Genomic DNA, 25,572 nt, shown 5'->3' with positions numbered 1-25,572 from the left:
TTGCCCTTGGCTTCATAATGCTTTTGTTCCCAAATGAATTAACGAATATATAATTTTTGTGGGTATAATTGATAATAATATATACTACATGAAGCCCGGGTTACTCTGTGGAGGAGATTATCATTCTGTTTGAGGATCTTTCACTTCTCCATTTGGTTATGCTCTTCCTAACACTTCCCCAGCTAAATCCTCCTCCTTCTCACCATAGCACCTACCCGCTGTCCATGGACTACCAAAGAATCCTACTGGGGGTCTGACTTCACCCTGGAAGCCACGCCATCCTCCAGTCCAGTCTTTCTTCCATTCACTCAATAACTATTCATGGTTATTATGTGCTGGGCTTTGTGCTGGGCCTGGCGTTGGTGTTACAGCAGCCAACCTGCTACCATTCCTGCTTTCACAACCCATTTTTAAAAATGATCTTCAAAAAGGAATCAATAGATGATCCACTGAGGTGTAGAAAAATTGAGAGCCACTATTTTGCCTTTTTAGAAAAATTTTAATTTCTGTTTCTGAGAATGTTTAGATGGGACAGCACATATTAGTATACTAGAACATGTGCTTAATTTATAAATTATAAAATCCACAAATATTAAGAGTGCATGCTCATACTATTTATTGATAGAGGTTTTAGTCAAAAATGCTTTCAGGGCTTCCCTGGTGGCGCAGTGGTTGAGAGTCCGCCTGCCAATGCAGGGGACGGAGGTTCGTGCCCCGGTCTGGGAAGATCCCACATGCCGCAGAGCGGCTGGGCCCGTGAGCCATGGCCGCTGAGCCTGTGCTCCGCAACGGGAGAGGCCACAACAGTGAGAGGCCCACGTACCGCAAAAAAAAAAAAAAAAAAAAAAAATGCTTTCAGACCTCTGGTTTGGTGCATTAGTGGTACTAACATGTAGTTTATGAGGACTTTTAAGCCCTCTACCCCTATAGTATTTGTTATCCCCTCTAAATATATACCAATAAACAGTAGGTATAAGTAAAAATAGTATGCTTACTAATTAAACTTAGCTAGCCACGCCTAACCTCAAATCACTTTTCTGTTCCCTTTCCACCCTAACCTTAAATCACTTTTATGCTTTTAAGTGCCTTATATATAGGAAATTTCTGGCACTAGTATAATCTCATGGCCAACAAAGATAAGAAACTAAGCAATTGCAGTGCCACAGGGATAGGGATAAGCATTGGGTTGGTGGCACACTGGAGGGGCACACCAGTCAGTTCTCAGGGTTGGGAGAAACTTTTCTATGGATGTAGCATCTAGCCTGAAACCTGAAGAAATTTGGTAGCAGAGAAGTAGACAAAGACTTTTGGGAAGACACAAGAGCACAAGAACATTCTAGGATCAAGAGAGAGTATATAAATTTGGGGGAATTTAACGTGTGGTGGAAGAGTGGTGAGATAAAGGGGTAAGAGGTGAGGCATGAGAGCCAAGTGGGGACCATGCCGAACCTTGTTGGGAAGTCTGACCATCTTTCAGAAGGCAATGAGGGAGCCATGGATACCTTTTAAGCAAACACGTGACATGGTGAGGGATGTGCTTTCGAAGGATGTCTCTCTAACTGCAGCCTGATAGTATGATCATATGTCCTGATTTTCTAGAACAGATCCAATTTTTGCTTATAGTTCTACTGTCAGTATGAATAGTGTCCCTTTTCAATCATAAAATTTGATTTTGATGATAAATTATATGGTTTTGCCAAGAGTGGGCAAAGAAGACCATGTAGCATGAAGATCTTGGTTGCAATTGGTAGCAGTATTCTGGAGGAGAGAGGATGTCTTGCATTAGGATAGTGATAGTGAGGGCAGAGAACAGTAGAAGATAGATAGTAGTAGTAGTAATATTTAAGAGGTAGAACACACAGCAGATGGTGGCTGATTGGATGTGGGGAATGAGGAAGAATGACAAGGGCTATAACACCCCAGGTTTCTCCTTTGGCAGCTGGGTAGAAGATGGACCATTTATTGAGAACACCAGAAGATGAACATATTTTGGGGGTGGAGAATAACAACTGAATTTTGGGAACTGTGGAATTTAAGACATCTGTAGAATGTCTAACAGATCTGAGAGACATTTTGATATATGGATCTGAAACTCTGGATAGACTTCTGAGCTGAAGGTAGGAATTTTAAAGTTGTCCGTGTAAATATAGTAACTAAAACTACATGAGTGGATGAGATGACCCAGACTTAATATAGAGAGAAGAGTAAAGGCCTGGGACAGAGTCCAGATGAACTTCGACACATGATGGATAGTAAAAGAGGAGTAGTTCACAGAGGAAACTGAGAGGAAGGGGCAAAGAAATAAAAAACAAGGAGAATGTGATGTTCTGGTACCAAAAAAAGAGGGTCTTTCAAATGGAGGGAGCTGTCAACGGTGTCGACTGCTGGAGAGAATAAGATGAGGACTGAAAAAAAACCAGTGAGTTTAACAACCAGGTCACCTTGGCAAGAGGGTTTTAGTGAAAGGATGAGGGGACATCTAAGACGTGAAAAAGTAGAGTGGGAAGAAACTCTTTCCAGAAATCTTTACACTTAGATGTGTGTCTCTGTTAATTGAAAAGGGATGGTAGTAGATGAATTAATTCCTTCTTTTTATTAGTTAATATGTTCCATTTCCTAGAAAGCACATCGGTTGACCCATTTAAGATACAAGTGTCATTTTTAAAAACCCTAAGGAAGTTAAGGCTTAATGTCTGGCTCTAGAAAAGACTGGTGAGAAAGATCTTTAATACTGGGGTAAAGGAAGATTTTAGGTCTCTTTAAATGTCATTACATAGTCAACGGTCTGCTTTTCCTATAGGGAAGCCTAGAACTTGCTGTGAATTTTGCTTTTCCTTTTTCTTAGAGCCTGAAAGCAATTAATTACCTGCTGTCATCTGCCCTGCACTATTTTTAGTACCTGCTTTTTTATAATTATCAGTATATGTCAAATGCCCTTACCATCAACTGATAGGAAGCCAGATAGAAGAAACACAAACTACTGGGGTGTGATCTCAGAGGAGGCCTAAGAGCTTGGGCCCTGATATCGAATAGACCAGATTCAGCACCAAGCCTCAGTTTCTCTATCTGTAAAATGTGGGTGTCAATAGTAACCCCCTCACGTTGTCTTAAGGATTAAATGACACAAGATGTAGATAAATCACTTAGTTGACTGGCGCACAGTAAACACCCAAATAAAAGTTCATCACCAGATAGATTATTGTTTCACTTTTTTTTCTGGCACAATGTCATTTCAAAAAGGCTTTGTGTATGGAGAAGCCTTTTCAAAGTCAGGATTAAAGTCAGTATCAGTGTTGTAAGAATAAAATTGATAGTGCATTTATCTGCCATATTCATTTGCCTGGTATATTGAAAAACTAGGGATAGTTTTCTCAGTGTCAGTCAACCATATTCTGCTTCTGCTTTACATTAGCAAAAACTCAGCTAGCTGTCTTTTCCTGTTTTATGTTGTTAATTTACAATTGTTGGTATCCCCACTTCCTGCAGAAGAATTGTGGCCTTTTGGGGTATCACTTAAATATTATGTGAGTCTGCCAAAGAGATCGCAAGTCACTGAGCACAAGAGTTCCTAATTGTGTGATGATGTTTGTAGCGTCCTTAGCCAGAGTCGTCAGAGGCTGAGGGTATATCCCCTACGCTTAACCATGTTGGAAGATCAGCTCACGGTGCTTTGAAGATTCTTAGATACAATTTGCTTCAAGACTGTTAGCTTTATGAATTTATCAGCCACCAGCAAATGAACAAAGTCACCAGAACTCAAGAAGAGAAGGGAACATACTTTTCTCAGCTGCCAACCAAAGAGAACAGTGAGAGAAAGTAAAAATGCATGTAGTATATTTTCAGTGTGCAAAAACATGCAAATTTCTGGATTGGCTGAAATGTACGCCACACAGGGACTAGGAAAAGATTTGACAAAAATGAGACATTCACGCTTTAAGTAGTCACTAGCCTGATTCTAGCACCTCTCGTTAATTTATGAATGATTAGAAACTTAGGTGGAAAGACGAACAATGACTCAAGGGATTTGGGGATCTGGGAATATTGACAAAGTATGAACAAAGTGACGGGTGATAGAATCTAGATAATTAGTACAGAAAATGAAGGCAGGATGGGTATGAAAAGTTTCCAAGAAAGGGCAGGAGACAGCGGACCTAGGAAGTAAACGATGTGGTAGAGTGGGAATTAAATATATCAATGTCAGACCAGTTCTAGGTCCCCAGAGACAAGTCTTGAGCCCTTGGTCTTGTCCATTTGTCCCATCTTTGCTCATCTGCAGTGTTGCTCTCATAACTGCTGCTTTTGGAGATAATTTGGGCTAAAAGTAAGTTAACTTTATAGCATTTGAAAAATGTAGCAGGATGCTAGCTCACCTCTGGGGGAATGAGTCCTTTTCCCTTTTATAGTGAAGAGATACCAATCTGTCTTCCTACATACATTTTCATACTCATTTAAGTGTTTTCTGATGTGCTTTGGGATCATTTGGATTCAGAGAATAGCGTACATGAGTCAGTATTTTGCGATAATATTTTCTAATTTAGAGGTTTTACTTTTTTGAATGTAGTTTCCAGAATTGCCTAAAAGGGAGTGAACCATGCTCTACAAAACTCATGTATTAAAAAAAAATTTCATTCCACGCTCAACTGCATAGTAATTCCTGGCATTTTTAATAGCAGGAGTCTGTGAGCTACCAACTGAAAAAATGATCAAAGCGCTATTAGAACTAACCTTGCTTCTATTAACAGTCATCATAATGGCCCCCAGCCCTGAGTGCTCCTCTTGTTCAACTTCAGTCATCCTGAACCCATCGCCGAGCTTTCCATGGATTGGCTTATTAAAGTTTCACTGATGAATGTTTTCCCCTGTTTGGTGCCTGCCTTTGGAAAGACAGCTGCAAGCAAGGAATACTCAGTAACTCAGTCATACGTGGGGGAAACGTTAAGGAAAGGCAAACTTTTCTTACTGATGTGAAGTCACTTTGGGAACTATTAAACCTCTAGAGGAGAAAATGCTTTTTCAGTGCATATTCCTGCCTTGTAAAATCTGTCACAGACACAGCCCCTGACTTTTAAAGATGCTACTTTAAAAAACTCAGCTGGTGGGTGTAATATTTAAATATTGCCCCAGTATGATGCCCAGCAGCTGTTACTGAAAAACAGGTGAAGTGCGTCATAGTGAAAGTTCGAGCAGTTTCTGGGGAGGTGTTCAGAGAGAGTGAACTGAGCCTTTTCTCCCTGCTGGGAAGCCACGGCAGCAGGAGGGAGAGGGCAGGAAGAAATGTGAGCAGGTAGATTCTTCTGTGTAGGTGAGTGGATGAGATAATGAAGTTAGCTAATTTGGGCTCCGCTGACTTATTTATCTGTTCCTGGAACTTTTCTCTGTACAAACACAGGAAGCCACCTCCTTGGTGAGGTTTTTAATGAAACAATTTACTTGAAATAATAGTAAAAAAAAGAGCTTCCCATGCTGCTTGTGTTTTAGTGAGAGTACTTCCTCTACAGCGTAGGTCTGTGGAACTGATTGGAAACCCTGGCATGAAAATATCCCAACTATCTCTGGGAAAGCCGGACTAATTTACGTGTGGTTTACCAAGTGATTTGGATTGTTTTACTCTTTCACTTAAAATGTGACTCTGACAGGCTTTCAGAAGATTAATGTATGTATTATATTTACAAAAGAAAAAAGGAATTTTAAAAAACAATACAGGGAAAAATATTAGTCTTATAAAGCTGTGACCAATATTCTTCCCCAAAGGTGTTATAATTCCACTTTAAAACTGATTTATAATTCAAACCTTAAAATGGTTATAGATTGACTTTTTATAATATTCAGATTGTACTGTTCTGCATAGAATGTGGACCCAGAAAGCGGAAGCACTTTATTTTGGAAACGTTTGGCTTAGGTAATTTGTGAGTACAAGTGTTAACTAATGTTGACTCCGGAGGGACTTATTTGTAGGATTGTATTTTTGAATACTGAGTTTATTTTAAAAACCATTTTGGAATGTTAAAATATACTTGATTAAAAAAAACATTTTGGATTGAAACATACATCTTTTTGGGTTTAAACCTCCACAAGTATTCTTCATTTTTCCAATAACTTGTACCACCCTCTGAAAATCTCCAGTGTTAGGAAACCCTTTGTTATATTTAAGTAATTATAGAATCACAGGAATCCTCTTTAAGAAGTTATTTCTTTGTGCCCAGGTAGCCCTTTGAGAGACCACTGCAACATTTAAAAACCTAAAATTCTCTGGATGCAACACTGTAGATTTCCTTTAGATTACATTCCAGGGTCAAATAACTTTTACAGCTGAGAACTTTTTCCTGCCAAACCTAAACTCCTCCCCTTAAATTTTAAGGCTATATATCAAAATCCAGAAGCAGGACCTCTCTACCCACCTTGTACAAAGCTATCATTCTCTTTTTCTCCCGGAACGATGGGATTGAAAAAAAGCTGTTTGGTTTCACATAAGGGGCGAATTTTTCACCTTGAAAAACTCATGAGATTATAGTATTTACTGACATAGTTCCATGACCAATCTTTGAGTCATCTGTTTGGAGATTTTACCACTTTTGACTGTAAGGGGAAGAGAAAGTTATGTGGAGCTATTGCTCCAAGAGCATCAAATACTTCGAGAACAAAAACTGTGGGATAATAATTTCACCCAGCAGGCTCTAGGATACTAACAGATTTCTAGGTGATTAAAATTTGAAAGGGCACAGATAGCCATTTAAATGTAATGGGATTGTAGATGAAAGTACACAGGGTGTTTGGTTAATTCCTTAAGATCTAGTCTAGACTTGTTATAGCTAATGTCCAATAATGGGACTATGCCCTTTGTTAGCCTAAAGCTTTTTCTTAGTTTCCATTTTCAATGCAAATCTAATTATCACAAACATATTAAACTATTGGGGAGGAGTAGAGCAAACAGGAGGGCATAATTGTTGCATCTTAACCCTTGCTTTCGGTTATATAGACAGTGCCCTGTTGGAGATCAAAAAATATGTAAGAAAGTGTTCTTACCTTTAAAGAACGAATGCTCTAGAAGGGACAAAAGGAAAGTACAAAAGTATGTTTTTCACAATGTGAGAGAATAAGAGATGCAGAAATAGAAGAAAAACAGCAATTATTGGGGAAAGACTAGTAAATCCAGTCACAAATATTGAACAAAGTGCTGAGCAGCGGGGGTGGGGAGGGAGAATGTGGAATTGAAGAAGAAAAGATATTATTCATATTAGAGATAGAACATTTCACAAAGCAGCAGGAGCTGAGCAGATAACTCTTCAAGTAGTGACATGAATGAGGAGACGGAGCCAGATTTTTATAAAAAAATATTCCAAGTCTTTCCTTGAATTTATTTGACTAGTTTTATTGCTTCAAGATTGAGGACTACTGCCATATTGAATAAAATGAGAACAAAACCTTCTCAGTATTTCCAGAAAATTGCCTGGAAGGAGAAAAAGAAGCAATAAGTGAAGATGACAAATAAATGAGTCACGGTGGTAGTAGGATTTTATCCCATTATTTTAAAGTTAAGGCTGGTTTACCTCTTTTGAATTGCCTGGTTGTCTTAAGAATAAATTATTTAATTTACTCTTCAACTAAAGAAGAAATGAAAATCAAAACGTATATCTTCATAGTATGTCTCTTTAAAACTTTTAATTTTCATAATCACAGTGAGATGAAAGGCAGTTAAAGCACGGACATAAGAGGGAAGAGCAGTGCCTTCTTGTTGGGAGACCTGTTTGAAGTCCTGTCTCATTACCACCCTGAGGCTGTTTCCTCATCTATAACATTTATGCTGTTAGTTTCAATAGAGAAATATATAGCACAGGGATCCTGGTTGACGGGGAATAGCTCTGATACAAAGGACAATCTAGGCACATGTGCCTGTTATTTCTCCCTGGGGACTCTGTCATATCGTATTCTGGTGGCCTCTTTAATTTCCTTACTTTTGGCTCCTATGTTCTTACCTCTCTGATGGCAAGAGAAAAACCATAAAGATGATTGCAAGAGGGACTTCCCTTGCATTCCAGTGGTTAAGACTCCGTGCTTCCACTGCAGGGGGCACAGGTTCAATCCCTGGTCAGGGAACTAAGATCCCACATGAGGCGTTGCATGGCCAAAAATTTTTTTTAAAAATTAAAAAAAAGAATGCGAGGTAAAAAGAACATTTCTTTCTTCAGCCATTAGAGAAGAGTTAGCTTAAGCCATCCAAATCACAGTTCTTTTTTTCTTGGACTCTACCACGGTCCTACTAGGTCTCCTGTGGGCTTCTAACCTCTTCAAGAAGGAGGTAGTCCCAGTTACAGGGGAAGAAAGGGAGGGAAAGAAAAGCAGCACACATACATGTACACACAAACTACAACAGATAAACAATTGTGTTGCCCAAGTAATGGGAAGTAAAGGGAGAGAATATTTGAAGAAAGATAATCCAGACAGGTCATTTCAGGTAGATGGTTGGTTGGTTGATTTGGTTGGTTGATTCATGTATTCATCCAAATCTTACAGAGGTGTCTTCTGTGATTCAGACACTTCTTAGGGACATGACAGACAAGGACTCTTCATTCTCTTACATTTTAGGGAGATGAGAGAAACAATAAACAAGTAAAAGCATAGCTGAATAACCTATTTCTCATTATGGTAAGAATTATGGAGAAAATCAAGTATGGTGCTGTGATAGTAAATGGAGGGGGGCCGAGTTTAGTCAGGCTGAATCTGCAGGGAAGGCTTTACTATTCAATGAATATTGATTTGGTGTCTATGGGGTGCTGGACATTGGCACCCGTTTATCACTGCCTGTTTCACAAAAAGCACTTCCCGGCTGACTTCCATTTCTGTGACGCTACCTGAGGGGCTGTCCTTCCTCATACCCCACCTCCAGGCTAAAGCATGTGACTGCGGGGTCAGGTGAGATTGTACGAGATCATACACAGGAAAGTCTTCTATAAACTCTATTCAACAAATATTTAATGTATGCCTTCTATATGTCAGTCATATATCAGAGAATAACACGTACACACACATAAACACACACGATGCACACACACGTACAGAGCCCTTGTAGAGTTTACAATCTATTTATAGATATATTCTCCTCCTCTTCATCTTCCTCTTTCTTACAAAAAGGCAAATTTAAGGCCAGAATTATTGTAATGAAACCATTTTCCTTTGTGCTTTATTAGATTGAGATTTCAAATGTTTGCAAAGCAAATAGTCATTTATTTAGAGGCATTTTCACCCAACATTCTTATACCTTTCATATTTGCTTTATTCTTAATCAGGTTTGGTTACTAAGTGAAGTAAGGCCCCTCTTTCAACTTGATCATTCAGTGTGTTATATTTCAAGCCTTTGGGTTTATTTCAAGATTTTATTTACAAAGAATTTGTCTGTTTTTGAACTCATTTATTATACAATAAGCGGGCATGAAGTTATCTCTTCCACATGCCTTATAGTTCAATCCACTACCTCAAAACAGCAAGGTGGGAGTATTTATCTTTTAAAGTATTTCAGCAGACTAAGGAATATTGGTTGGAGATGCAGAAACATACATCTTATGAGAAAATGGGTCAGCTTAACATCTTCTACTTTGAGATGGGCATGCTGCCCAAAATATTCACAGCAATAAAATTATTCTGTAACTTACAATGATTAATGAGAAAAAGGTGCCTCTTTACCTCAGCTAAATTCTGCAAATGACAGAACAAATAGAAGAGAAGAAATAAAAGTTGTTCATGTTTTTTTCATGACTCCAGTAGAGGTTAGAGTAACCAGAAACTGATGGGCCATAGAATGTCCACTTTCTATGTGAAGGTGAAAGACCTTCATGACATTACCAGCTTGGAAACTGCCTCTGGGTATAGGAACAGCACTCAAGCTTGTCCAGGAAAATGATATCCAGGGAGGAAATGTATTCCAGTTTTTAGCATTTACCTCATGATCTTCACTCATGATTTTTGCGATGGAAATGTCTTAAGGGATGTAAAATGAACACTGCACTTTGAGATTACCTTGAAGAGTGTTTTGCTCACTGAAGCGTAAGAAAACATAGTGTTTCAAATTAGAAAAGGGAAACAGAATAGGAACTAAAAAATGGATGCAATAGCTAAAACCAAAAAAGAAAAATATTTTAAAAATGAGAAGAAAATCATCATTTTATCTTGCGTTGTTTGAAATCCCCTCTATTTTTTCCAATTAGAACAAAACTATACAATATTGTGAGTCTCCCTAATGCACATTTTTTATCTTTTTTTAGAATTCTTTTCCATTATAGTTTATTACAGGGTATTGAATATAGTTCCCTGTGCTATACAGTAGGACCTTGTTTATTTTGTATACAGTAGCTTGCATCTGCCAATCCCAAACTGCTGATTTATTCCCCCCTGCCCCCAGTTTTCATTTTGGTAATCATAAGTTTGTTTTCTATGTCTGTGAGTCTGTTTCTGTTTTGTAAATAAGTTCATTTGTATCAAAGTTTAGATTCCAAATATAAGTGATACCATATGGTAGTTGTCTTTCTCTGTCTGACTTCAGTTAGTATGATAATCCCTGGGTCCATTCATGTTGCTACAAATGGCATTATTTCACTCTTTTTTTATGGCTGAGTTGTATTCCATTGTATATATAAATATATACCACATCTTCTTTGTCCATTCATCTGTTGATGGGCATTTAGGTTGCTTCCATGTCTTGGCTATTGTAAATAGTGCTGCAGTGAACATTGTGGTACATGCATCCTTTTGAATTATGGTTTTCTGCAGATATATGCCCGGGAGTGGGATTTCTGGATCATATGGTAACTCTATTTTTAGTTTTTAAAGGAATCTCCATTCTGCTTTCCATAGTGGCTGCACCAGCTTGTATTCCCACCAACAGTATAGAAGGGTTCCCTTTTCTCCACACCCTCTCTACCATTTATTTCTAGACTTTTTAGTGATGGCCATTCTGACTGGTGTGAGGTGATACCTAATTGTGGTTTTGATTTGCATTTCTCTAATATTTAGCAAAGTGCAGCATCTTTTCATGTGCTTCTTGGCCATCTGTATGTCTTCTTTGGAGAAATGTCTACTTGGATCTTCTGCCCAGTTTTTGATTGGGTTGTTGGGTTGTTGTTATTGAGTTGTATGAGCTATTTGTATCCTAAGCTGTATTTTTAAAATGGGTGACACTTCATGGTAATTTGAGATTGGGAGAGAAGATGCTTTCTGGAGGTCATGGGGGATCAGGCACTTTCAGATTCTGGATGTGAAGCAGCATGGCCTATAGATCAGAGCAAATAGGTACCTGACAAAAGAGTATCAGTGGTAAGGACTGGAGTAGTAGTGACATAGCATAGGAAACAGATGAACTAAAAATAGGATTCAGACAGGCATCTTTTATTTCAGACAATGGTACCTTTTTTGTAGTGTATTTTTTGGAAATGGCATTTTCTAATCCTATATGTCAAGATAGGCTGCTCTGTGTTGTTTCTGCCTCCTGAGCTTATCTAGAACAATCAGGCAGGTGCATGCAATAATTTTTTTCCTTTTCTTGCCATCTAATCTATTTTCTATTATCCACAGATTTTTTGACCAGACAGTGAACCGCTGATGGGCAGATATATGGTTACCAAACATTATGTTGTAGCTACCATAACATTGGTTTTGCTGATATTTTTCCTGCTGGGATAATCACTATATTGAAAGGGTACAGATTATGGCCAGGGACAGAGTTGTTGAATGAGTTAGAAATTAATCAGTCTGAGGTTCTGCAAATTTTAATTCAGAAACTCCTGGCTTTAAGTTTGAATTTTGATTTTTTTTCTTGCAGGGGTATTGAGTGCATTTTTCATACTCAAGGACAATAATTTGTCCTTGCTAGGCAAAGATGGAAAATTCTACTTCATTAGTAAGCCCAAGAGAGGAGGCTCTCTGAACTTACTTTAACATCCAGCTGGAGAGAGTCAGGATTCAGTAGAGAAACATCTGGGCTGCTAAGGGATTGGGGAGCACTAGGAGGGGGGTTCCTCCTAAGGACTAAAATACTGCTTGCTCTAAAAGTATCTGTTATACCAGGGTCAAGAATAATAGAAAAATAAACGTAAGGAGTCAATTCTGGGCAGACAGAGTCTTATTTATTCTACTGGCACATGCAGTGCTTGGGAATTACTATGTGAAGCATGACTTCATAAGTGTTTTCTCCATTGCGCCCCATTATAATTATATATGAAAGAAAGGATTGCATATTCCTTCAAGGATATTGGGTTCCATATTAAGATGTGCCTACCATCCGACTATTCAAAAGATGCTGCTAAGCCCAAATCATTTCCATGAGAATGTAGTAATAGATTAACACAAAGGGCAGTTTCCATTTTTTTCTCTTCCCTCCATTTTCTGGTTTGCTAGTGTAATGGGGCCAGAGCATTTTAGTCAATGCTGTCTGATAGAACTTTCTCTGATAATGGAAATGTTCCATATCTGCACTGTTCAATATGATAGCCACTCACCGTATTCTGGGTGTTAGGAACTTGAAATGTGGCTAATGTTACCGGTAAATGAATTCGAAATTTTATTTAATTTTAGCTAACTTAAATTTAAATAGCTACATGTTGCTAATGGCTACCACATTGACAGGGTAATCTACGTAATGGAATAAAACCATAAGTAACGCATTCATTTATCTTCACTGACCAGAATTCTTTGATGCTACAATTAGAATTATTAAAATGTCACATAGTGTTGTCATTTCACAAAAATGAATTTACTTTGCCTTTTACTTTTTAAACCAAGGGAGGAACATACATTTTTCAGACAGCGTAAGCAGTTCAGTGAATATGCTTTCATAAATAATATTGCTTCTTTTATTTTGTGTAAGAAACTGATCTCCGAATCATATAAAGGGAAGTGTCTGCTCCTTGAGAAGACACGTCATGACACAGTAGTGTTTGAACATGAATTGTCTGGATGCTGCAATATCTCAGCTTTGTTCAGGATTCATTTTGCTTTCTTCAACAGGCCAGGAGAACTGTCAAGGTGAAGGGTATCAGGTACAGTTTTCAGGTGTGGTCAATTTCTTGCATTACAGTTGTATTTGTGTCAGAAGTCAAATAACAGACCTTTAATATTTTTTCACTGATTTTTTATTTTTCCAGTAGGTTCTGTTACGTGATCTTTTGTGTTCATGTGTTAACTATTGATATTTTATGGCAAACCATACTAGAGCCATACAAACTAATCCCTTTAGGAGTTTATGGTGGAATTTAACAACACATAGAAACAAATATGCCACCTTTCCAATATTAAAATTTAGGTGAAGTTCATTATATCATATGTGAGGCTAAGTGCTCCTTTTTGACTATTAGGCGTAATTCACTATTGCCTATAATTTTAGTCTCAATTCTGGCTCCATGTTTTTCGACCATTGCACTTTCCCTCATTTCCAGAGACTGCAATGTCTTCTTGACTCAGGAAATGAAGAGAGGGTGAAAGTGGGAAAGCTGAGGGAGTCTAGAAAAGTTAATGGATAGATTGTGAATATCTATGAAATTTTCACCCACTCTGTCCCATTGTCTTCTTGTCAATTTCCTTCTACAAATGTTTTACTAAGGTATAAAGACCAGTCAACTTCAATTTACAAAATATGTATGACGTTGTCAGCGTGAAGAATTGTCCTCTAATAACATGAATTTTAGAGATGTGTTCATAAAAGGGAAATTTTACTCAAGATGTCTAAGAGTGAATTGTTACAGCAACACATTTGACTGAAGTAACTTTTACTCAATTTTTTCCTTCTCCTTTCCTTATTTTGAACTTTGTACCACAGTTCTTCTTCTCTTAATAAATTTAAAAAAATTAAAACATATTTCCAGGATATTTGGAAAGTATCAGATAAAGTTACTTACCTTACCTGAATTCCTGAATATATTTCAGAGCAATCTTTCTCCCCATACTGATCACAGAGAATCTTCCTAATACACTTCAAGACTTTCCATCATGACTTCTACAGCAGTGGACAATCATCGAGGTCAACAGGTTTTGGGGGTGAGAGTGTTCAGGGAGGTACATTGCCACATTTTGAAAGCTGATTGTTTTATTAGAGAGACTAGGAATGTTGGCAGCAGTGAAACAAATTCTTTTTGGAAGCTTATTTATTTTTTGGCAACAAAAATTCTGCTGCAGGTGAAGATCAGCACACGGCAAAATAATAATCCTGTAATTCTGATTCCCTCATGTGGGTAAGCAGGGTTAGAGACAAATAAGAGTTCAACTTCCCCTTCTCAAGTAGACATTCACACATTTCGTAAAGCAATCCACCTTTCAGAGAAGGTGGCAACAGAAACGAACTGTCTTACCTCAAGTAAAAGCCAAACAGTGACAAGTTACCCTGCAGTGCTTTGTTTCAGAGCCCGTCTTAAGAGACGAAAGGAAAGGCAGAGAGAGAGAGAGAGAGAGAGAGAGAGAGAGAGAGAGATAAAAGAAAGAAAGAAAGGGAAAAATATTTTAACTCTGACAACTTACAAGATTTAAAACAAAACTGGAGATGCTCCATAGAGGAAAAACCCAACATTTGCATACTTACAGAACACTTTATTGTGTTCGGTTTGATCCTAGACAGGCTGACTTAGGAAGGGTTAAAGTGAATGCTAATTTTTCACACAACCACACTTCTAACCCTAACATCTAAATGGCAGAGTCAAAATTGCTGTGCTTGAAACCTAGCTCCTCTTGGGCTAAGTTTTTAAATTCTATAGGCCTTAGTTTCTTTACCTATATAATTAGGATAACCATCATACTTATTTTATAGGTTTATTATTATTATTATTAATAACTTTTGTTTTTATCTCCAAGTCATTCAACTTACTTGTCTCTGTATCTGTTGCCATTATCCTAACCCACATCTGCCTATGATCTCTCACTTGGAACACTGCCTTAATTTCCTATTGGTCTTCTTTTCCCGTCTTGATTTTTTCCATTTCCTGTCTTATCACATAGAAACCAATGTGATTAACAACAAAAACAGAACCAAAGAACAACTGGATCAGATTATGTTACCCTCTCTCAAAATCCTTCAACATTTTCCTTTTGCTCTTAGAATAAAATCTAAACTCCTTTTCATGACCAGCAAGGATTTAACAGATCTGGTTCCTCTTCTGCTTCATCTTCTCTGGGCTTTTACACTTACCATCCCTTCCGCCCGAATCGTTTTGCCCAGTTGGTGGTATAGGTGGCTCATGGTCATTCTTTCGGTCCATCTTAGAAGATCCCTCTACTTATAGCCCTTCCTTCCCTCCTTCATCTCAGTTGTCCTTCCCTAGCTATTGTCAAAACAATCATCATGTTTATTTTCTTAATCACAATATAAAGGTATCTTGTTCACCATCATATCGCCAGGGCCCAGTGATCATGTGACATATAGTGGTCACGCACAGTAACAGGTACTTGTTAAAAAAAATTTATTTTATTGAAGTATAGTTGATTTACACTGTTGTGTTAATTTCTGCTGTACAGCAAAGTGACTCAGTTGTACATACATATGTTCTTTTTCATATTCTTTTCCATTATGGTTTATTACAGGATACTGAATATAGTTCCCTGTGTTATACAGTAGGACCTCGTTGTTATCCATCCTGTATATAAGAGTTTGCCTCCGCTAATCCCGAACTCCCACTCCATCCCTCCCCCTGCAGCTACTTTTATTGAGAGCTGTGATAGGCACTCTTTCAAGCGCTTTGCATGCACACCCTTATATTTCTCACAACCTGTGAGACAGGTGTTATTTTTATCCCATTTTCGATGAGAATTTAAATATTCTGCCCAAGGTCATTTAGCTAAAAGTGGTCGACCTGAGACCACAACCAAGGAAGACTAGCTGCAGAGTCTAACCCTGTAATCATTTTTCAAATCCTGATGAATATTTGAATAAATGAATATGCATAGCACATGCCTAGCATCTAGCATGTGTTAAAAATAAAGCTATTAATATTGTTATTATTCACATGAGAACAATTTTATTCTCTTACTGGCTTGTTTCCTCAGAGTCGTAGTGGCCAGAGCATGGGTTAAAGCTGTTAGAAAGTTGAACGGGTAGCTGACTAGTCTGTGAAACTTCTACGGAGTTAGCTGTCTGCCTATGATAATTCTGTGGCAGACGTGCCTTGAGTCAAATCAGCTGATTTGGCTTAAGGCGCTCTCAAACAGTCTTGTGGAATACGAATCTTCATTTTAAATTTGAAGATCTAATGCTACTCGATGTTCCACAAATCTTACTTACAATCAGTGTTACACTTCTATGGAAGCTATAAAATATATTTCAGTGACTGGAAGCCATTCAAAAGATTATCTAGAGATTTACTACTTTTAAATTGGAAGCAGAATAAGTGCAGCGGCTAAGCAACAGAGGGGACATCCAGGGCTGAGGCTTCATCTAATCCTCATTACTATCTTCTGTTGGTCTTTGCTCATTTCAATCAAATTTGACCTTTAATAAAAGATTTACAGTAATAAAAGGAGATGAATACTCATTTAAATTTAATGGTTGTACTGATCTGTACTAACAACACATACCCCCCAAAGCCTAGGTATTACGCTAGGAAATTTGAAGCATATCTGGACAGAATTCTGTTCATGAAGTAGTGGGTTCCACACCTTAACCCTATGGTTAGATGGCGAGTCCCCTTGATCTTAACTCACAGGATTATGGTGAAGATTTGAAAATAATGATGCATGTAAAATACTTGTGCAGTGGCAAACACATTGCAAATACTATTATTCTTCCTAATCTAATTATTAATTTAAAAATATCTGGAGGGGTTTCGTTAATATTTTATTCGAGACTCCTGGAGGCCTGAAGGAATGTGTTAAGAATGACTGAACCTCTTTTTAAAAAGAGAACAGGGACTTCCCTGGCGGTCCAGTGGTTAACAGTCGGAGCTTCCACTTCCGGGAGCACGGGTTCGATCCCTGGTCGGGAAGCTAAGATCCCGCATGCCACGTGGTACTGCCAAATAAATAAACAAACACGAAGAGAACAATGTACAAATTACCATATGATTACGTATATGTAGCAATATATGAAGGCTATGTGTAGAGGGAAGGCGTTATTTTCTTGTTGCAAATCTGTAAGGAACTGGTAATGCCTTTAACCTCTGTGGACAAGGGAAGAGCCAAAGAAAACAAAACGGAGAGTGGTCTGAATTCTCTCTTTTGTTACTGTGTGATCTGGCCTTGACCGAAAGAACTGTTTATTGCATTAATTCCTTTCTTACTGAACACGGGTTGTTCTGATTCTTACTGTTTAATCTGTCAGTGATGTCTGGTTAACTTGAGTCCTTGATATCTGCACGTTTGCCTGATTGTTTTGTTTTGTTTTTCATGTTATGACAATTACAACTTGGAGGGGGGTATTTTGTTGAGATAAAGCTTTCATCTCGGAGTTTATACCCTGCTTTTTTCCGTACTGTGATGCTTCCTTTCTAAAAATATTAAGCATAATACTCATATTAGCAATAAATAGAAGTTCAGAATTCTCGGGAGGAAACATTTCTTTTTCCTCAGTATTGATTGAGGTAGGTAGTCTACTCAGTATTCAGTGCAGTAGGAAGGAAAGCCACATAAAAAGGAGTCTTTCTGGAATTAGTTTCTGAAAACTAAATCCATTAAAGAATTTAGACTGGGTGGAACTGAGGGAAACATCAAAAGTGAGGATAAATAAATTCTGGAGACCGAATGTACAACATGGTGACTACAGTTAATAATGTATTGTAGACTTGAAATTTGCTGAGTGTAGGTCTTAAGTGTTCTCACCACAGGCACAAAAAGATAATAACTATGTGGGGTGATTGATGTGTTAATTAGCTTGATTGTGGTAATCAGTTCACAATGTAAATGTATATCAAAATGTCCCATTGTGTACCTTAAATAAATACAATTTTTATTTGTCAATCATACTTCAACAAAGCTGTTAAAAAATCAAATAAGAAAATACCTCTGAGAGAAACATCAGGTGTGACAGAGTCCCCTGAGGGATGGTAATCGGGGAAGAGGTAGCTATCCAGGGTATAAAACTATTCTCCTGGCTTGTGGGCAGGAGAGACAATAAGAGAAAAACTTTCAGGCTCTCTCATGAGAAAGGGACCCTGATTCTACTTCTTGGCCACTTGCTAGGGAGGCAGTGTGACCCAAGGAAAGAGCCAAGACTGCTGTGCTAAAGAAATGTAAGGAAATGAGGGAAATGTCAGCCTGAGACTTCGTAAGTGATGGAGAAATGGTACAAAGAAGCCCATTGTGAAGTGTCACTTGGGTCGGGGCTGCTGTCAGGCTTGGAGGCTTTCAGCATTCTGTCACACGTCATCTGAGAGGAGTCAGTGCAGGCTGGCCGAGCACAGAGGGAGGTTTCTATCCCATCCCTTGTGCTTAGGCTCTTTGCCCAGCTTTGCAATGTATTCCATAAGGGTCCCTGGGTGGTCATCCTTCCAGGGTCCATCAGTTTGAATTTTCTTACACTTGTACGTGCTACCAAATAAGCTTGGTTAGACAACATTGTCTCCTGTGCTTTGAATGACTATGAATTTGAACTCTCTCAGGGTGAGGGGACTGGGTAAAAAAATAGCCTAGTGAGAGTTGTTAGGCTCTCCTGTTGCTCTTTCCGTTAAGCTCTGGAGCAGGACTGGGACTTGTGGTAAGAAGCCTGTTGGAGTCCTATTAAAAGCCTCTGACAGCAGGAATATCTCAAGACTAGAGACAGGGCTCCCCTTCCATAGTAAGCTGAACAATGGGACACCCAAAGGTATCGTGTCCTAATCCCTGGAGGCTGTGAATAGTACCTTATCCGGACAAAGGGTCTTTGCTGCTGTGATTAAGTTAAGAATTTTTCGATGAGATTATTCTGGACTATCCAGGTGGGCCCTAAATGCTGTCCTTATAAGGGATGTAGAGAGAGATATGAGACAAACTCACAGAAAAGAAGGAGGTGTTGCGAGGCTTTGTCTTCTGAGGGAAGTTTGTTTTTCTCAAGGTGATAACTGATAATAGGGCTTTTTAACCTGGAAGCTAAGGCCGTGGCTCTGCTTTTAGCTTTTGGCTGTTCCTCTGGGCTGGAATAACTTCCCAACTGCAGCCAAATCTGGAAAGGTGAAAGGCGAGCTTCCATTAAATACCTCATGTTTCACGTATACACGTTTACATTGACACACATATATTTTACGTTTAGTTCTTTATGCATATATAATTATAGATACAATTTAAATCATCCTTTTTTAACTTATTATCAGTATTGGTCTATTTGAAGCTACTCTTTGAAAACATTTTTTTAATAATAATATAATAATAGTTTTTCATATAATTGTAAAAATTCAACCTATTATTGTTTGATATCATGCTGTTTTCCAAATATTTAATAATATAACCTATGCTTTGGGGAATATCCCACACACAGTTCTTTGCAAATCTACCTTAATGAATGTATTCATAAAAGGGGAATTTCTGAGTAGAATTGTGTTAATTTTGGAAGTCTTTTTATACATATTATCAAAATGTTTTCCAAAAACCTTGCAATCATTGACACTCCTGCCTGCAGTGTTTGAGAGCGGCCACTGCACTGTGTGATGAGTAATCAGTCACGTAATGACTACTGTCATTAAACCAACCCATCCACCAACCAGCCAACCAACCCTTGCCCGGCTGAGCACTACCACACAGGGCTGATTCGTCAATGCACATCACGTAGGTCAAGCACAGAGCAGGTGTAAGCTTCTCAGTCCTCTCTGGAGACGCTCGGATCCAACAGAGGCAGCTTTCTCATTGCCCCTTTTCCCACACTGGGCTGGGTTTTGGTTTTAAAGAAGCGCTAATAATGTGTGAAGAATATAATGGTTCAGAGGAAGTCACTTACATTTGGGGCTTGTATGAGTTTTCTATTGTTGTCATAGCAAATGACCACAAATTTAATCACCTAAAACAACACAATGTATGATTTCATAGTTGTGTGGGTCATTAGTCCAGCTCACTCAGCTGATTTCTCTGCTCTGGGAGCCACAGGGGAGGCTCTGGGGTGGGTGGGGGGAATCTGCTTCCAGGGTCATTGAGATCATTGGCAGAACTCAGTTCCATGTGGTTGTAGGACTGAAGTGTATTTCCTTGCTGGATGTCGGCGAAGGGTTGTTCTCAGCTTCTAAAGATCACCTGCATTCCGTGTCTTCAAAGCCAGCAACAGTGAGTCAAGCCCTTCTCAGGCCTTATTTCTCCTGCCTTCTCTTCTGCTGTCTCACCACTCCCCCGCCCCCCCCGCCCCCCCCAGCTCCTCTCACTCCCTGCAGCTGGCAAAATTTCTCAGCTTGGAGTTCACGTGATTAGACAGGGTCTGCCTGGATAACCCAGGATAGCCACCTCATCTCATCTTCGGCACGTCTGCAAAGTCCTTTTTGCCCTGTAAGGAAATATATTTACAGGTTCTAGTGTTTAGGAGGTGAACATCTTTGGGGGAGCCATTATTCTGCCTATTGCAGAGCTTCTTTATTTTTGTACTTGGTTAGTTCTGTGGGGATAAAGAGATTATGGGGCTCACTTCCATTCTCCAGCCAACTGCAGTGCACACATTCTTCAGTTAGAGCCTTATTTACAATAAGCTATCTAGACCAAGGTTTCTGAACCTCAGCATTATTGACATTTGGGGCTAGATAGTTCTTTGCTGTGTAGCTCTTTCCTGTGCCTTACTGGATGTTGAATAGCTTCCCTGGTCTCCACCACTAGATGCCAGTAGTACCTCTTCCAGTGTGACAACCAAAAATGGCCCCAGACACTATTACATAGCCTTTTTATCTATCTATCTATCTACCTAACTATCTGTCTATTTATTTATTTATTTATGTTTGGCTGTGTTGGGTCTTCGTTGCTTTGTGCAGGCTTTCTCTAGCTGTGGAGAGCGGGGGCTACTCTTCATTGTGGTGCGCGAGCTTCTCATTGTGGTGGCTTCTCTTGTTGCAGAGCACGGGCTCTAGGTGCGTGGGCTTCAGTAGTGTGGCACGCGGGCTCTAGAGTGCAGGCTCAGTAGTTGTGGCACACAGGCTTAGTTGCTCCGTGGCATGTGGGATCTTTCCGGACCAGGGCTTGAACCCATGTCCCTGCACTGGCAGGTGGATTCTCAACCACTGCGCCACCAGGGAAGCCCTGTTACATAGCCTCTGGGGGACAAATCACTCCTGGTTGAGAACTACTCATCTAGACTAACCAGGCAGATTTGACTAAGAAGAGGATTTTTGTTGTTGATGTTGTTGTCTTGCTTTTTGATAATAACTCCTTATTTTTTTCATGTTAGTAAGATTCCATTGGCATGTGTACAAGGCAGTCTGATCAAGATCAGCTTTCTTGTTGATCTTGTGGGATGCCCCCCCTCCCACCCCCAGGAGAAAGGGAGTTACTTCCTATTATGCTATTAACTTTTTCCTTCCTAGTTTTATAGCCAAGAGCTTTAAATTGTTTTCTTTGAATTTCTTTATTTATAAGTTTATTAGTGTTTTTATAAGGCAACTGGAATTCTTTCGTGCATTATCTATTCATATCTTTTGCACATTTTCCTATTCCAATGTCTGTCTTTTGGTTATTAGTTTAATAGTTCTCTATATATTTAATATATTAACTTAATCTGTAATACATGCTGTGAATATTTTTCCAGATATTTTTGTATTATTGATGTGTTATGACGATCAATCTGTCAGAACAGAAAATGAAGATAGAACCTATAAATTAGAGATATTTGGAATGAAGATACCAAGATAAGAAGAATATAAGCAACAATATAAGATAAAAGGAAAAAAATCTAAGTTAAGCAAAACTCCATTATAGTATTAAGAATTTGCTCCTTTAACAGTTACTAACTACTGAGCTTCTCTCTGTCCCAGGCACTGTTCTAGGTGCTTGGGATACAACAGTGAACCTATCAGACAATGCTTTCTGCCTCTGAGGAGCTTACATACTAGTGCATGGGGAGAGATAATCAAGATAATGTTATGGTGGAAGGTGGAAAGTACTATGGAAAAATAACAAGACAAAGTAGAGCAAGGTAGGCAATCAGAAATTCTGGAGGTGGAGTGGAGGTTGCACACTGCAGTACCAAATAGCATGGTCAGATATCATTGTGAAGATGAGATTAGACACAAGATTTGAAGGAGATGAGGGAATTAGCCATGTGGGTATCCTGGGGACGTACATGCCAGGTAGGAGAAATACCAGTGAAAGCCTCTAAGATGGGAGCATGCCTGGTTTAAGGAACAGCAGAGAGGACAGTGTGGCTGGAGCAGAGAAAATAATGAGTAATGAACTCATCTAGTTATTATGTCTGAGGGAAATGGGAAGCCACTGCAGGGCTTTGGATGGAAGAACAGCATGATGTGATTTATTACATTTTTCTCAAATGTTTTATTTTGAAATAACTTCAGTCTTACAAAAAAATAGTACAGAGAGTCCCTGTATGTCCTTCACCCAGCTTCCCTCAATGTTAACAAATTATATAACCATGGTACAATGATTGAAACCAGGAAATTAATATTGACGCAATGCTATAATCTACAGACATTATTAAAAATTTCCCGGTATTCAAACTAATGTCCTTTTTCTAGGTCTTTTTCTACACTTTCATATTGTACTGGCAAATTATTTTGTAGAATGTCCCTTCATTTTTGTTTCTTGGATATTTTATTAGATTGAGATTGTGCAAGTTTTGGCAAGACCACCAAGGAAGTGCTGTGCCCTTCTCAGTGAGCCATGCCAGGGAGTACAGAATGCTATGTCTCACTACTGGTGATGCTAACTGTGATCACTTGATTAAGGTGGTGTCTGCCACATTTCTGCAGTATAAAGTTACCATTGTCCCTTTTATTTATTTATTTTTTAAACATCATATTGGAGTATAATTGGTTTACAAGGGTGTGCTTGTTTCAGCTGTATAACAAAGTGAATCATCTATACGTATACATATATCACCATATCCCCTCCCTCTTGTGTCTCCCTCCCACCCGCCATATCCCACCCCTCTAGGTGGTCACAAAGCACCGAGCTGATCTCCCTGTGCTATGCAGCTGCTTCCCTCTAGCTATCTATTTTACATTTGGGAGTGTATATATGTCCATGCCACTCTCTCACTTCGTCCCAGCTTACCCTTCCCCCTCCCTGTGTCCTCAAGTCCATTCTCTACATCTGCGTCTTTATTCCTGTCCTGCCCCTAGGTTCTTCTGAACCATTTTTTTAGATTCCGTATATATGTGTTAGTGTACGGTATTTGTTTTTCTCTTTCTGACTTATTTCATTCTGTATGACAGACTCTAGGTCCATCCGTCTCACTACAGATAACTCAATTTCGTTTCTTTTTATGGCTGAGTAATACTTCACTGTATATGTGTGCCACATTTTCTTTACCCATTCATCTGTCAATGGACACTTAGGTTGCTTCCATGTCCTGGCTATTGTAATTAGAGTTGAATGAACATCGTGGTACATGACTCTTTTTGAATTACGGTTTTCTCTGGGTTTAAGCCCAGTAGTGGGATTGCTGGGTAATATAGTAGTTCTATTTTTAGTTTTTTAAGGAACCTCCATACTGTTCTCCATAGTGGCTGTATCAATTTACATTCCCACCGACAGTGCAAGAGAGTTTGCTTTTCTCCACACCTCTCCAGCATTTATTGTTTGTAGACGTTTTCATGATGGCCATTCTGACCAGTGTGAGGTAATACCTCATTGTAGTATTGATTTGCATGTCTCTAATGATCAGTGATGTTGAACATCCTTTCATGTGTTCATTGGCAATCTGTATATCTTCTTTGAAAAAATGTCTACTTAGGTCTTCTGCCCATTTGTGGATTGGGTGGTTTGTTTTTTTCATATTGAGCTGCATTAGCTTCTTGTGTATTTTGGAGATTAATCCCTTGTCAGTTGCTTCATTTGCAAATATTTTCTCCCATTCTGAGGGGTTGTCTTTCCATCTTGTTTATGGTTTCCTTTGCTGTGCAAAAGCTTTTGAGTTTCAAATTTCAATCTTTTACATGTAGCTGTCCAGTTTTCCCAGCACCACTTCTTGAAGAGGCTGTCGTTTCTCCATTGTATATTCTTGCCTCCTTTATCAAACATAAGGTGACCATATGTGCGTGGGTTTATCTCTGGGCTTTCTATCCTGTTCCATTGATCTATATTTCTGTTTTTCTGCCACTACCATACTCTCTTGATTACTGTAGCTTTGTGGTATAGTCTGAAGTCTGGGAGCCTGATTCCTCCAGCTCCATTTTCCTTTCTCAAGATTGCTTGGGCTATTCGGGGTCTTTTGTGTTTCCATACAAATTGTGAAATTTTTTTTCTAGTTCTGTGAAAAATGCCATTGGTAGTTTCATAGGGATTGCATTGAATCTGTATATTGCTTTGGATAGTATACTCATTTGCCCAATATTGATTGTTCCAATCCAAGAACAGGGTATATCTCTCCAACTGTTTGTATCGTCTTTAATTTCTTTCATCAGTGTCTTATAGTGTTCTGCATACAGGTCTTTTGTCTCCTTAGGTAGGTTTATTCCTAGGTATATTATTCTTTTTTGTTGCAGTGGTAAATGGGAGTGTTTCCTTAATTTCTCTTTCAGATTTTTCATCATTAGTGTTTAGGAATGCAAGAGATTTCTGTGCATTAATGTTGTATCCTGGTAATTTACCAAATTCATTGATTAGCTCTAGTAGTTTTCTGGTAGCATCTTTAGGATTCTCTAGGTATAGTATCATGTCATCTGCAAACAGTGACAGCTTTATTTCTTTTTTTCCAATTTGGATTCATTTTATTTCTTTTTCTTCTCTGATTGCTGTGGCTAAAACTTCCAAAACTATGTTGAATAATAGTGGTGACAGTGGGCAACCTTGTCTTGTTCCTGTTCTTAGTGGAAATGGTTTCAGTTTTTCACCATTGAGGATGATGTTGGCTGTGGGTTTGTTATATATAACCTTTATTATGTTGAGGTAAGTTCCCTCTATGCCCACTTTTATCATAAATGATTTTATCATAAATGTGTGTTGAATTTTGTCAAAAGCTTTTTCTGCATATATTGAGATGATCATATGGTTTTTATACTTCAATTTGTTAATATGGTGTATCACATTGATTGATTTGCGTAATTGAAGAATCCTTGCATTCCTGGATTAAAGCCCACTTGATCATGGTGTATGATCCTTTTAACGTGCTGTTGGATTCTGTTTGTTAGTATTTTGTTGAGGATTTTTGCATCATGTTCATCAGTGATATTGGCCTGTAGTTTTCTTCCTTTGTGACATCTTTGTCTGGTATTGGTATCAGGGTGATTGTGGCCTCGTAGAATGAGTTTGGGAGTGTTTCTCCCTCTGCTATATTTTGGAAGAGTTTGAGAAGGATAGGTTTTAGCTCTTCTCTAAATGTTTGGTAGATTTCGCCTGTGAAGCCACCTGGTCCTGGACTTTTCTTTGTTGGAAGAGTTTTAATCACAGTTTCAATTTCAGTGCTTGTGATTGGTCTGTTCATATTTTCTATTTCTTCCTGGTTCATTCTCAGAAGGTTGTGCTTTTCTAAGAATTTGTCCATTTCTTCCAGGTTGT

This window comes from Physeter macrocephalus, chromosome 20, assembly GCF_002837175.3.
Source record: "Physeter macrocephalus isolate SW-GA chromosome 20, ASM283717v5, whole genome shotgun sequence".
Lineage (NCBI taxonomy): Eukaryota > Metazoa > Chordata > Mammalia > Artiodactyla > Physeteridae > Physeter > Physeter macrocephalus.
The sequence above is the reverse complement of the archived record's forward strand: the minus strand, read 5'-3'. Positions refer to the sequence as shown.